Source organism: Asparagus officinalis, unplaced genomic scaffold (assembly GCF_001876935.1).
Source record: "Asparagus officinalis unplaced genomic scaffold, Aspof.V1 AsparagusV1_Un47, whole genome shotgun sequence".
Lineage (NCBI taxonomy): Eukaryota > Viridiplantae > Streptophyta > Magnoliopsida > Asparagales > Asparagaceae > Asparagus > Asparagus officinalis.
Window position 1 is genome coordinate 340,338 of NW_017972313.1, and position 9,886 is coordinate 350,223.

Genomic DNA, 9,886 nt, shown 5'->3' on the forward strand with positions numbered 1-9,886 from the left:
CCATTAAAACCTCAGGTACAAATCATAAGGGAAATAAAAGGACAAAATATATACATTTAAAATTGAAACAAAATGATAACAGCAATAAGCTATGATGTTCATAACATGATTTGCCGATTGAATAAAATAACAAATGCCAATAAATAACTAATCAAACTCTAATATTTAGGATTTCAAATTACCCAAATCATGGGATATATCAATAAACATGCAATTCTTTAAACACCCACCAGTGAGTGTCCTCACATAGGGTCCACTTTTATTTGCTACCCACCTATGAAATTGACTTTACATAGGGTATAATCCATGAATATGTAGTATCAGCAAGCCAACAAATGAAAGAATTCTAGCATTCTTTATAATATTGAAGAAAACAATAATGTATACAAGTGAAAATGAAAGAATTCTAGCATTCTTTATAATAGAGTCATTGAAGCAAACAATAACGTATACAACTGAGTATTGAATATCAACTCATAGAAATTTTAAGAAAATAATCAGTAGAACTCAGAGGATTAAGAGGGAACAATGAAAGGTTACTTATTATTCGTGTCGGGTTTCCCGGTATCGACGAATGAATCCAAAAGTCATGTTCTTATATACAAATACATGTATACCCATATGATATTCTAATCAACTAGATCTTTGTTATTTTTCTAGCTTATAACTTATATCATGGTATACATGCTATGTGATAGGGTGTATCTTCTCTTCAGGAGCTTAGCGATCCTCATGGGAGCTTGAGGATAGGAGATTCTCATATCTTGGGAATAGGAGCATGGATGGAGCCAAAGAAGACAGTGGAAGAAGTCAGCAGAAGTGAAACGTGCAAAAGAACAGGGTAACTGGCAGATCTCTGGCCGGTCGACCGCAACACACATTCCGGTCGACCGGAAAACCTGCATAATGCAGGGTTTGAGAAAACTCTCTGGCCGGTCGACCGGACCAAGTCTGGCGGTCGACCGGATCGCGATTTCTGGGTTTCCTGTTTCGTTTTGGATTCTGTTTTGACAGGGATTCCTGATTCTTTTGGGCTTGTTTATTTACAAGATTGTCATCCACGTTTGCACATCTATAAATAGGATTGTTTTAGGGTTCTAAACAATCAGACCTAAGAGAAAGAGAGATTCTAATCAAGAGAGATTAGGGTTTAGAGAGGATTGAGAGGTTGTTCTTGATTCTAGTGAGATTGTGAGGGAGAGATTGTAATCTTTTATTCTTCATAATCTAGAGAAGGTATTTTCCTTCGCCTTATACTGAATTGTTCTTGTGTTTTGGTCATCCTCTTCTCAACCCACCTTTTGGTAATTCCGCGACCAAAGGGTGCTCGCACGGCGACTCGTATCAAGTTGGTATCAGAGCATCAGATCTGGTGAAGGGGCATCGTATGTATAGTCCTTACTCGGTCCTCATACAAGAAGCTTGGCGAGATCCTTATTTTATTGAAAGGAGTCCAGGATTTAAGGAAGGAGAAGATGGTTGAAGGAAATAATTCAGCAAGGATTGATGCATTAGAGAAGCAGATCGAGACGATAGGGTCGACGCTCACAAAACTCGTCGGTCTCATCAAGGGAGGGAACGAAAAGGGGGAATCTTCTTCTAGGTCTAAGAAGAAACCTATCGAGTCCGGTGGAGAGAGCGAGCTTTCAGGCTCCGACGAGGAGGACGAGACCGTCAAGGCTGCACCGCATAAAGGGGGTAAGAATTCTTACCAGAATCTGAAGATTGATTTCAGAGTGGAGATTCCTATTTATGATGGGAGTGTTGACGTCGAGAGGCTTGATGACTGGATCGAGCGGATGGAGACGTATTTTACTCTTTATGGCTATTCGTCAAAAGAGAAGATTGTGTTCGCGACTTTAAAGCTTTCAGGACATGCGTTGACGTGGTGGAAATCCTATTGCAAACAGGAGAAGAAAGCGGCATCGTGGAACAAGATCAAGGAGCTACTTCGGAAACAGTTTTATCCAGTGGGGTTCCTTGAGGAGCGTTGGTACAAGTGGTATGGCTTGCGTCAAAAATTTAATCAGACCGTTCAAGAGTACACTACGGAGTTCCAGCAGCAGGCGATGGTTCTTAACATTGCGACAGAGGAATATTTCGTGTTCATGAAGTATATGGCGGGATTGATCGATTACATCCGAAAGGAGATGAGGTTATTCACGGTCGAGACTATTGCAGATGCGAGCGTGAAGGCCATTGCCATTGAGGGCAAGCAAAAGAAGAGCAACGAAGCAAAGGGGGATGCAAAGCAAGTTGGAGGCGAGTCTAGTGGTTCTCAGTTTAAGGAGGAGAAGAAGAAGGGTGATCCAGGGAAAACAGGGCTGATTTGTAGTCACTGCGAGAAGACAGGGCACGAAGCTGATCGGTGCTGGGAGAAGTATCCTCATCTCAAACCAAGAGGGTTGAAGAAGAAGGAGGAGAAAAAGGCATACATGATAGCTCAAGGTCCGAAAGAAGTCCCGGGGATGACAGAGCCCAATAGCAGTCTCAATCTTATAACGGGGAAATAGGCCACGAAAGAGGACAACGACCCAAGGGAGCAGCTCTTTGTTCTTAAGTTGCAAGTGAAGACCAGTTTGGTTGATGCCATAGTCGATCCGGGTAGCGAGAAGAATTTGATATCCGAAGCCTTGGTTCAGAAGCTGGGTCTGAAGACGGTCAAGCATCTGAAGCCTTATCCATTGGGGTGGATTCAGAAGGAGGAGAAGCTAAGTGTAGTTGATCAATGCACTGTAAGATTTGCACTCTATGAGTCGTATATTAACGAGGTCACATACGACGTAGTTCCATTGGATGTTTGTCAGATTATACTGGGCACTCCGTACTTATGGGATAGATATGCGATCTACGAGAGGCGGGCTCAGAAGTATAAATTCACCAAGGGTGGTGAAAAGTTTATATTTCGTTCGGCATCTCTTTCGAGGGAGACAAGCTTAGGAACGGTGACGCGAGCGAAGAGGTTAGTGAATGCAAGCAAGAAGTTTGTCTCGCTGTGCATTAGACTTCCAGAAAAGCCATCGATTAAGGATTGCAACTTGGAGCGAGAAGGGACTACGACGAGACACGGGATGAATCGGTTATTTCCGATCAGACGTCGAGATCAGATTCCTAGCAAGGCCAGGTGGTTCAGAAAAGGAGGAGGGGCTCGCGAGTTCCCTCAGTTTCAGTTCTAACTTGAACGGGACTTCAAGTTCCTAAAGGGGGGACCCATGATACGGGTGTATCTTCTCTTCAGGAGCTTAGCGATCCTCATGGGAGCTTGAGGATAGGAGATTCTCATATCTTGGGAATAGGAGCATGGATGGAGCCAAAGAAGACGGTGGAAGAAGTCAGCAGAAGCGAAACGTGTAAAAGAACAGGGTAACTGGCAGATCTCTGGCCGGTCGACCGCAGCACACATGCCGGTCGATCGGAAAACCTGCACAATGCAGGGTTTGAGAAAACTCTCTGGCCGGTCGACCGGACCAAGTCTGGTGGTCGACCGGATTCTAGGTTTCCTGTTTCGTTTTGGATTCTGTTTTGACAGGGATTCCTGATTCTTTTGGGCTTGTTTATTTACAAGATTGCCATCCACGTTTGCACATCTATAAATAGGATTGTTTTAGGGTTCTAAACAATCAGACCTAAGAGAAAGAGAGATTCTAATCAAGAGAGATTAGGGTTTAGAGAGGATTGAGAGGTTGTTCTCGATTCTAGTGAGATTGTGAGGGAGAGATTGTAATCTTTTATTCTTCATAATCTAGAGAAGGTATTTTCCTTCGCCTTATACTGAATTGTTCTTGTGTATTGGTCATCCTCTTCTCAACCCACCTTTTGGTAATTCCGCGACCAAAGGGTGCTCGCACGGCGACTCGTATCACTATGCACAAGAAGGTTATACTCAACACTTATGATTTGCACAAATAGTGAATGCAGTGTTCATGTTCCAGATTGAGATGGATAGATGGGAGAGCAATTGATGGCCAAAATATATAAAACTAATATCATTTAACTCTTACATGTGTCTAGTTTTTAGCAAAATAAGTTATTTACAAGACTAATATATGTAGTTCAAGTTATACTCAAAACATGTAGGACATATACAAACTATAAGTGTAGATATTGTTAGCAGATTGAAGTGAACAAATGAGGGGAAAAACGATACCCAAGTTATTAAAATAAAGTTTAAATTATTCCTATACAAATCTAATTTTATAATCAAAAAGGAATTCATGCATGTTAGCTTCTTAGGGGGAGTTATACTTAAAATTACCCTAGAGTGGGGGTGAATAAGGTATTTGCTAATCTAATCTGATGATAATGCCACATTAAAACTTATTAACAATCTGTCCTAGCAAGTATGATATTCAACAAGATATGAGTAAGGATATGTAATTAAATAAGGGCGAAATAAACTATGAGACAATGACGATAAACAATGAGCACAAGAAAATACACCAAGGCATCTAAATTCTTTTCATCCTCCAATGAATATGATCGTGTAGGCGCAATTCCATCCAACCTCCAACTGAGGATCTTTGTGTAGAATACATAACAATCAAATATAAACACTCAAAAAGCATTATTAGGAATTGTTTGTTAGTCATAAAAACTAGATTAGTTAGTAGGCTCATAAACATTAGACCTAACAATACGCTCTAGAATGTAAAGGGGTCAAGATTGTTGACTCGTGCCAAGAACAGATAACACACAAATATTTATCTAACTCTTTCATGTGTCAAACATCATCATCAAATTGTAACCATAATTATGATGTAGGTGCCTTAATAAACCTAGTTTTAAATTTCAAAATTTTCTTTGCTTAATCATAACTAGAACTTGAGATACATGCCAAAAACCCGAAGAGGCCGACTATATAATCTTGTGCACATGTTTTGAATTTAATAATAGAGTTGAGATATCAAACAATCTTAGAATTTAATAAATAATAAATTCAAATAAAAGATACAAATGTCTAGTTTCTAAAATAAAAATAATTACTAGAAATAGATTTCTATAGAGAGAGTTATGGCTAAAATATTGACTGGATGTTCTATAGGAAATATTTTGTACGAGACTAGGCTTTAAATATCAACATGCAAGCTATGTATACATGCAAGGATGCTTATAAAATTATAATCAGAGGTATGTACTCACTAGATGCTATATTTAAGGGTAATAATATAAGAACGATCATGTTTTTTATTGATTACTGTTCGCGGGGAAATTCGTTGCTTTCTTTTTCATTGAAATAATCGTCATCTTGGGTTACAAAAGATCCGGTCTTTTTTAGATCCGGTTACAATTAAATCAAGGAAAAATAAGAAAAATTACAACTTTCCTTTTGTGAACAAATCGGGAGCTCCTGTTTTGCGGTCGCTCGTTTTGTGGGTTCTTTGCCAACGTCGGGGTTAATCCGTGGACCACCGCGCGATCTAGATCCGGTCGGATCTACACGATTATACGGGTATTATTCCACAAAGGGAATAATAGCCGGGAGGGATTAGTCCATCAGGGGAATAATCGCTCGGATCTCGAGATCTAAGACCAAGCTTAGATCTGGAGTGTGATCTCGTGTAGATCTCAGATCTGTTCTTTCTTCCTCTCGAAATCCTGCCTTTTCTGACGTGGATGCTCGCCGAGGATCAGATCCGAATGTGAAAGTCTTCAAGTCTTCAAAGCTCCGAGTTTGCTCTTCAATCCGGCAGAGTTTTGGCTCTTGAAATTCCAACCTCTTGAAAATGAACAATGCCTAGCCTATTTATAGGCTCTCTGGACTGTGCCCGCGCACAGGAAAACGTCGGCCACCTCTGGGTGGCCGGCACTGTGCCGAGCCACCTTGAGGTGGCTCGGCTCTTGGCCAAGCCGGCCGACACTGTGCCGAGCCACCTATGGGTGTGGGTTTTCCGAGTTTTTGAGTTGTGTCCGTTTTCCGGTTTTGTCCGTGATTCGGTTGATTGAGACTCTGATTGGTTGATCTGATTTGGCAGTGAGTCGGATTCCTGATTTGGCAGTAAATCCGCTTCTGAGTTCGAGTCCGAAACTGATCTTGATTCGATCGTGATTCGTCTGAGTCTGTTCTCGGTTGGATGACTCGGTTCTTGACTCCTTCAATTCTCCAGGCTTTTCGGTGCTTTGTCGAAAGTCTGTAAGAGTTCCGGTGCTGCATTTATTGTCTGACCGTTTGTCGGAATTTTCTGAACTTGAAGTCGATTCCTTTGAGCTGACCATTGATTGTGGCGTCGAGTCTTTATGCACAACGCGTTGTCCGGCGTAGTGTGGTTGAGTTATCCTTAAGAATATTTATAAACAATATTCTCCAGGAACTTCTCAAACCAAAAATAGGGAATAGTTTATACTCATATACCTTATTGGAGTATTAAGAAGCAGTTTATACTCGTATACTTTTCGGAGTGTTTTTGTGCCTAAATGAGCTGAACCGGCTTAAAATGAGCCAAAAAAGGCAGTAAATCGGTTCAAAAAATCCTCCGACTCTTCCGAACATGTGGGAGAAGAGTGAGTAAGTGATGGGTTGAATCGTCGCTCGATTTGAAGTCGTTTCGATGCTCGGTTCGGCTTCAATTTGGATTTTGGTTCGAACTGGGTCCGGTCCGGTTCGGTTCGGTTTGGTTCAACCCGGTCCACCTTATATAAAGGGGGTCTTTTTCTTTTCTTTTTCTTCACCCTAGGGCCGGCCCCCCCTTTTGCCTCCTTTTTGAATTTCTCTTCCCTCGAGCCTCCGTTCTCCCTCAAAACTCGATCTTCGTCTTAGATTCATCCTTCCTTTTGATCCTTGACTGAGAAATCCCTCGAAACTTCCATATTTAGACTTTCCTTCGAGCCCCTCGAGCGCGTGGTTCGAGCACTTCCAAGATCTAATTTTTGTCGGATCCTCGAGCTTCCCCTCAGGTATATCTCCATAATCTTGATCTATTTCATGTTTGATCTAGTGTATGGAATAGCGGGATCGCATATAAGGGTTGAGGGAGTGATTTGATGCCTCAAGCTCGCCTTTTTAGGGGATAAAAAAGTGATTTTTATTTCTAGATCTGACCTCTTGAATTCTTTTTCTGTAGGCCATTATGTCGCGAGTATCGAGAGGTCGTTTTCCTGCTGCATCGGTTGATGGCGCGCTTCCCTCATATGCTGGTGATCAATTTTTTTGACCTTTTTCGAAAATTTACAAATTAGTCCTCTTTTTTCTGGATATTTGCAAATTGGTCCATTTTACCCCCCGTTGTTCTCCTTGGTGAGGCAACCGGGAAAGGCCTTGGTTCTCCTTGGTGAGGATCGACGCTTTATGGAAATTTTGCAAATTAACCCTCTTCTTCTGAGAATTTGCAAATTAGTCCTTTTACCCCATTTTGCTCTCCTTGGTGAGGCGATCGGGAAAAGCCTTGATTCTCCTTGGTGAGGATCGACGCTTTAAAGATGGGTTTTGCTTGGTCAAAACCACATCTCATAATAAAGGGGGCGTTTTGACGCTGCATCGTGCTTTATAAGGCAGGGATATATTGTCGATATACCCTATCTTATAAATGCGCAATGTGGCCAAATCGTCTCGCCCTTTATAAGGTAATGACTCTATCTTACCAATTTGTAAGATGAGTTCAATTTCCTTTTATATCTGAAATTAACAAACACTTAACTGCTTGTTTTCAGTGGAATATCCTTCCGGAGCCTTTTCATCGCATGCGGTGAATGGACGTCGTGACGAATATTATTCGACGTCTGATGACTTTTCGCCCATTCCGCTTACTCCTCAGTTTGGTCCGGGCACGTCGCTGGAAGTTGCCCAAGTGGTGAAGGAAGGTGGACATCGAGCCCTTCGCCAGATGATTACAGATGCGCCTCTCGTGCAGGATGCCGGTTCCGTTCAGTCTCTTAGGAAGACTGACTTCTTGTTTGGCGACTCTACCAGAGATCCCGATGCAGCACTTATTGAAGCTGAGCAGTGGCTTTACAAGACTGGCAGTCGTTTCATGTATTTGCCGAAGATTCCTCGACACCGTTCTTTGACTGAGCTCAGGCGCCAGGCTGTGAAACGGGAGATGTCGTGGCGTTTGACAGAGGAGCATGAGAGCGTCCACTGCGGCTATATTACTCATCAGGCAGTTCCTGGTTCGAGCAGGGATCACATTGTTGGACTGCGTCCTGGAGTACTGGGGCTAGATACTCCGCCTCGCAACGAGTTCCTCACCACTGCTTCTACTTTGAGGAATCGCCTCGCTATCTTAGGACGGGAGATGCCTGCACCGCGCCACAGATTCTATGGTTGGGTCCATTCTTTGGACAGGTTTTGGTGGGCTCGTATGACGAAGTACGTCTTGAGCCGATGGAGCGAGGAGTTACATGCTTGCGGTCTTTATGCAGCCATTCGGGCCACCATGCATGGTTTGCCTACAAGCGCGAAGCATTTCTTTGCCCTATGCGAGCTTTATAATCCAGATTCCAACACTTTTCTGACCAGGCACGGAGAGTTGGGCTTGGCTCTTCATGAGATGCACAAGATTTCTGGCTTGCCCATGGGACAGATGCTATACCAGGAGTACTTTCCCTCCAACCATGAGTTGAGTCAGCTGAAGGATCGCATGCCCGACCGCTACGAGACCTTATGGGACCTTACTTGTCATTATCATATTGCTTTGGCGCAGTCTAAGCCCCTAGCGAAGAGGACCAAAGCAAATGTGAGCCTGAAGCAGTTCGCATCATATTTGTTCAGGAATCTGGAGAGCCATTCTGGTGAAGTTATTTGTGAACTGGCACCGCTGACTCATTCAGAGGTTAATGAGTTGCTGAAGAAGACTGACGCCTGCTCCTATACCAATAGCAGTCCTGAGAGCAGCTTTCCAGCAGGGACCAAGTTCAGATCATTTTTATTCCAAGCGACTGCGCCGATTCGTCCGATGACCCTCCTTGCCGGTTATCTCGCCATCTGGTTGAAGAAATGTGTGGTCCCGTATCAGTCTGGTGACGCTCTGCCACTGGAAGTGCTCTATCCTGCAGTTCAGCTTGCCTACAAGAAGGAACTTTCGCTTCTTCCGGTGATGGTGGCTAACATTCATCGAGGGCTTCGACAGATTTCTGGTGCTTTTACACGGAGAGATAATGACAAACCGACTCAGATTCCTACCATTAAGGTGGAGCTTCCGTATATTTATTTGATGGCTTGGTTCGTCCTTCATCGTTCTGATGTGATGTCGGTACCGAATGCCATAGACCAGTCTGTTCCCTTTCTACAGCTGCTTGAGAAAGGCGAGTGGGAGGGCCGAGGATTCCCCGATATCAGGCGTCAGCTACAAGTCCACAAGTGCTGGGCATTCTCCACTTGCTTTCCCCAGTTCTCCAGCCGGTACGGCGCGTGTTTGATTGATGAGGAGAAGCCGAGGGAGTATAGGACTTATTTGGATATGGGCTGCTTTAATTGGCTAGTGAACATTAGGCCGGGTTACCTGACTTTCCGGGTGGGGAATCAGTGTTTTATAGAGCCGTATCTACCTTGCCGATTCGCCCGTCAGTTCGGTTATGACCAGCTTTATGTTGGGAACCCGCGCCAGCAGCTTCGGGCTCATGGAGGTCTGGTGGACGGTCTTCGTGCATGGTTGTGGACCGTGACTGGCTGCACTGGTGCTAGGTTCAGTCTCCCAGGTACTGAGCGGCAGTTGAACCTCACTTTCTTGAGCTGCAAGTGGTTGCTAGCAGCTAATAAGACTGTCCGTGTGAAGCCTATCGAAGAGTTGGTGGCCGAAGAAACCTCCCAGCTTTGGCCGAGCCCCCACGGGCGGTGTTTTCCGACTTCTTCGAGTCGTTTTCCGTTGTCTCGTTTGTCCGTGTTTCGGTTGATCTGAGACTCTGATTTGATGATCTGATTTGGCAGTAACTTGGATTCCTGATTTGGCAGTAA